Source organism: Quercus suber, unplaced genomic scaffold (assembly GCF_002906115.3).
Source record: "Quercus suber isolate HL8 unplaced genomic scaffold, Cork oak 2.0 scaffold_9, whole genome shotgun sequence".
Lineage (NCBI taxonomy): Eukaryota > Viridiplantae > Streptophyta > Magnoliopsida > Fagales > Fagaceae > Quercus > Quercus suber.
In genome coordinates, this window is record NW_027069475.1 from 616,943 (window position 1) to 622,969 (window position 6,027).

The following is a 6,027-nucleotide window of genomic DNA, read 5'->3' on the forward strand; positions in this document are numbered from 1 at the left end:
TGAAGAATCAAAAGATGAAGATTGTGGATGAGTCAATCTTGTTTTTCTCTAGGATTTTTCTCTCAAAATTCTCTCTGAAGGCTCTCTACATTTTGTGGGTATAAGGGTATTTATAGTAGAGTGTATGAGGAATGCGAGAAGTTAGTTTTCAACAAACAAGGCATTCTGGTGACTTGGGCGTGCGATTGGAACGAGTCGCGAGCTAACTGCCTGGCCAGACTGGAAGTTTTGTCCTGTAGTGCTCTAGCTATCGTGACCCTTCAGCTCCCCCTGCATGCTTCACACGTGTGCTATTCTGGCGACTTGTCAGTCGCGAGATCCAGTAACGAGACTCCTTTGAATTGCACGCATCTTGAGTTTTCTTCACACTCTCTCACACACTATCCTTACATAGTTCCCACCTAAATACAAGGTATCTAATTGTTAAATTACAAGCAAATTTGGCACGGAATAAAGCCAAAACATGATTAAATAAATTCAGCCTTACAATTTGTGGTGGACAAAGTACTCTTAATAGTTGTATTAGAAAAACTCTATAATACCATTTATTTAGAGAAAAGCAAAAGGTAGCCAAACGAAAATAATTAGATGGGTGACAAATTTTAGCTTTTGTAATTTTATTTTTATTATTATTATTATTATTTTATAATAATGCATATATAGAAATTTTAATTCTTAGATTTTGCGAATAATTGTTTATCTGATAATATGTTTTGGGAGGACAAAATTGCAATTTCTACCCAAAAAAAATAACTTTAATAGATTATCAACAGCAAATTGTTTTCCTAATTGGTCCAATTAATCATTGTTAAGTTTTATTAATTTTTTAGTTACGTTTTTCGGTATTTTGGATTGTAGGCAGAAAAAATAAAGTTTGAAAAAGTTTGTTTAAAACTAGAAGAATAATTTCCAAATTTTATGTTCTTTTTAATGATTTACAAAATGTTATAAATAATTTTTATTAAAAAAATGAATATTTTTGTTAACTTGCCTTTTGAATTTCTGAGAAAATTGTATTGTTTTCATTTTGGTGCGCCAAAATTTATATTTATGATTTATGATTGTTCCTATGTTACATTTATGAGTGTTCCTATAATAAATAAAAATATGATTACGAAATACATTACTCTTTATTATATTAGTTTAAATTGTTAAAAAAAATTAATTAAACCAGCATAAAAATAATTATCACGCGCAACGCGCGGGTTTGCGGCTAATTAAGTTAATTCTCAAAACAACAAAGGCAAAGCTGTGGAATTAATGCATTGATATGGCAGGTTAATTTATAGATATAAGTCAAAGTAGTGTAGTGTCTAGAGAAGGACAAATAGGGAAGATGTGATATTATATATAAGTGTGATTTTTTTGTTTGCATGTTGATTTTTTTTAATATAAAATAAAATTTTATTTTCTGATTTTTAGCCAAAGGATAGTCAAGGAATGCATATTATAAATCAACAAAAGCAGAGTCAAGTTTGTAGGCTATCTTGCTAGTGTTTTGGACAGATTAGGCGTTGCTTGCAAGGGCCACTGCTTTGCTCTCTTATCTCCAACTTTAAACCTTTTTATTATATTAAAAAAAGTTAATGAATGTCTAAGGCCATTAATTTATGAACTATTTTAAGAAAATTTTTATGAGAAAAGAAATTTTTTTTTATTTTTTGACAATTTTTTATATTTTCTATGAAAATAATATCAAGACTTTCCAAAAATAGTCAATTAACAAATGTACTAAAGGCACCTACTGATCGGAACCAAAAAAGAAAATATGAAATGGTAGTATCACCACTCAAGTAAAAGATTAGCCATTTAATATATATATCTAAAAGGACTAGTTAAGTATTGGAACATCGGTGGCGGTATCACACAGCCAGTATACTTTAGCTTCCTCTTGAATCTTGACTTTCTAGGATTACAGTTTTGAGTCATTTGTGCAATAAATTGTATCATGTGTTACATTGGATGCAACTTTTTGCTGGAAGTTTATTTGTTTATATATTGACAGTTCATTAAAATATATTTATATTTGTAAGTTGTACCTAAATAATAAGGCTTTAAAATGTTATACTATAAACAAGCTAAAAAAATAAAGAGAAAAAAAAATTTTGGCAAACATATTCCACTTATATAATCTCTTAAAAACCGTATATTCTTTTTTATTTTTTATTTTTTTAGGAATACCATATATATTTAGCACTGGTTTTTGGTTTATCTGTATGATTTTTTTATTTCATTGTTGTTATGATTTTGTGCAGCATGTGGTAAAGTTAATTTCAATCCTTTGATTATTATCTGAAAGGTGTTATGTTTTAGAAGAGGACTGTGAGGAATTTTGGAAAAACCAAAAACCTATATAATAAAGTACCTTTAGTTTTTGGTTTGTTTAATAGAGAGAAATTAAATTACTTTATAGTGCTAAAAAAATACTTATACACATGACTCTAATTAATCTTTGAATTGGTATCGGATTAGATGTTATTTGTTGTTTTGGATTAAGAATATTTTTAGTTGATTACAAAATATCAAAGATTATTTCAGTAATTAGTTATGACTCTAAATAGTTTCTTCTTCTCTTTTTGAAGCCGGCAGCCTTCTAAATGCGTTATAAGGACACATGCAATGTCGAGCCCTAGTTTCCTCATTATTACTTAGTTTTTATTTGGAAATATTTTCTCAGTCTGTAAATGTGTGCAACTTGAATGAGTCCTTTATTCTTCGTTTTTATTTTAGCACCAATTCACCTCCTGCCAGTGTCCTTAAAGATGTTTAGCACTTTAGCTACGGGTTCATGGAATTGGACACTTTTGGATGGTTGGGATCAATTGTTTTCCTTTAAAGAGAGATGAATCCTTACTTGATCTCAATGAAAAGATCGAAATCCCCATGCCATTAATTATTAGGTTGGCCACGGTTTGTCCATTAGCAATCATTTCTCATTGATAATTTGATATTTACAGCAATAATGGAGAAGAGATTAGAACCCTAGTTCTCCTCGTAAAAGAAAACAGATAATTCTAATGAGTTATGGGACTCTTGGGAATTAGCCAACATATTTAGAATATCTTAATTGTGTTCAATCCACATTGAGCTTCTTATTCAAATTATCATTCATTGAAGGACTCGGAATCACAACCAGCCCCCCTCTCTCACTTAAAATTAAAAAACAGCTAGAGTTTTACTAGAAATCGTTGAATTACCGAGGTGGCTAATCCTAAATTTGATATTTTACTTTTGAAAGTGTCTAAAGACTTATGGCTGTGGGTAATATGCTTAAAAGTAAACTTGTGTTGATGTTTAAGATATTCATAATAAGAATTTTACATAAATATACATTGAAAAATTATTCTAACATTAGGAAAAACAAAAAACATTGCCTTTTCGGGCATGACAATGAGCACCTTGCCCTTCGATCAACGGTTTTGGGCTTTTTATATATTTTGGGTTTAGGGTTCAGGGGTGATTGATGAAAAATGACTAATGACATGAACTCTATTGAATAGGGGTTAGATTTACTAGGGCATATGTTATCTAGTCTGGGTTGAAATTTTCTAAGTTAGTGCACAATTTGACCAAATCAAGTAGAGTATGTCATCCCTAGACAAATTTTGTAATATTACGAAAAAATATGTCTAGTGAAAACTCAAGTAATAGTCAATACAAATACAATCTCTTTATTTGAAGTAAAGGTAAACTATCTACCAATTACCTCTATTAAACTCCACGAAAAAGGGAAAAAAATTTCATTAGATATGACCTTTACATGTTGAGAACTTATTCGGATTATATTATCGTTCAAACTTAGAGAGAACTCTAAGATCAAGATTAGCATGTTCAACGTTTTAGGGATTGTATGTTTGCTTGTATTTTGAATTTATGTTTTCGATATCATTGTTTTTTAGTTATGTTTGCTTTTGCTTTGTTTGTTGAGTAATACTACATGCATAAACCATTTTACAACATTTTTACAAAATATTGATGTAGTCAACCTCTTATTAGTTTTCATTTAAGCTCATCATTAATATCACTTTTTTATTTACCGATAATCATTCACCACATTTGTAGTTTGTAAAAAAAAATTATAAAATAGTTTGTATCTTTAGCATTATTCTTGTTTGTTTTCCAAAAATAAAAAAAAAAAAAAAACAAATTAAGGCTGGGATGAAAGCAATGTGACTGAAAAACATTGATACTTTAGAAAATTAGGAATATAAAATAAACAATGACCCTTGACTTTTGCTGCTTTCACATACACATATAGACTTTTATACTCCTTTTGCGTTAGAAATTAGGTATATGAATGTAGTAGTTAGCCTATACCTCCGGTCATGCTTGGGAGTTAAATAAATTATTGCTATTTTCTTGACAATAATTTGTTAATGGCTTTTCTCCCCGTGTGTATGTTAAAAAATACTTAATATTCCCAAAAAAATCATCTAATTTATCATCAAAGTATACCCAAGTCTAATGTAGTAATTGTCTACTTCATGTGTAAGAACAGTTGTCTTTCAAGATTTTGATTGTTCTTTGGATTGCCCAAATATAGTATATAATAATAATATATCCCAATTTAATTTTTACAATTTGAGTATATATATATACACACACATTCATACAGAAATATATACACATAGATACATAATATGAAAGTAATAAAATGTGACTTTTAAAATAAATAAATTTATAAGTAGATAGTGAGGTGAGGGATAAATGTAACATTTATATTTTGCTAATTTTCTGATTGAGAGCCCGATTTGGATGATTTTTTTTTTTTTTTTCTATTAGCTTCTTTCGTTTATTTATTAAGTACAATTTTAAAAATTAAATAGAAATTCACTTTTTCTAGTTAAGATATCATACGACTATTTTTTTTTTTTGCACTAAATAAACAAGTAAAACTAAGCTCATCCAATTTTTTTTTTTAAATAAAGAAAAGAAAACTATTGGAGATTTATGTATAAATCAAATTTATTTAGTAATTAAGAATGTGGAAATGTGAAGCTGTTCCCTTCAGGAAAAGCTTTAATACGAGCTTATGAACTGATTAGCGTCCAAATATAAGCAAGCAATGCTAAATTTGTTTCTGCTTAGTTTAGTTTTGTGATGCATTTATTTTTGTCTCATTATCATATTTGATCACAATCTATGTTCCAAAGAACAAGTTCATTCCCTGCCCCCTTCCCCTATCTCCTACCTAAGAAAAAGGGAGGTGCGATGAAGTTTTGTAGTAAATGGCTGAACGGGCCAATGTTAAATTACAAATTACTTCATTCATCTCATCCAGTTTAAACGTTAAAAAAACAAAACAAAGCAAAAATTCTTTATTGTATTTCAATTCATCTTCGGGTGCAAATCGACCGACAAAACAATATAGTGAGAACATGGAATCATAAGGAGGAAGAAGTGGTATTTTGTGTAACAGATGCATACAATACCCCTCCTCTTACATAGGGGTAGGCCCCATGCTTAGTCCATGTGAGATGTGTGTTGTATGCAACCATTCCTTAAGATAATAAATCGTAATAAAATATTTATACTTTATCTATAATATATGAAAAGTGTTACGTCCACAATATTGTCACAATAAATCATAAGTTTACCATTGAAATTACTTTTTTACCTCATCAATAACAACTCGTAACAATCTGCCACTTAAAATTTGTTATGAAATTTTTGTGGATATAACATCTCTCGATAAATTGTATGCAACCAATATCTCAATATCTCACAGTTGGTGGGAACCACACAGTCGTGGATCCCACAAATTGAATGATATGATATTGGTTAAATTCAACCGATCATGTACACAGTGCATGATGCTACCTACCCAGTATGTGGCCCCCAGAATATAGGTGATCATGTACACAGTGCATGATGCTACCTACCCAGTATGTGGCCCCCAGAATATAGGTGGGACCGGGACCTTAAGTGCAAACCACATCTACGAGTTTGTTTTGGACCAAAACTCCAAAAATCTGGGATTCCAACAGCTATTGTCAAAAAAGTGCAGATCAAATTACCTTTGACAGA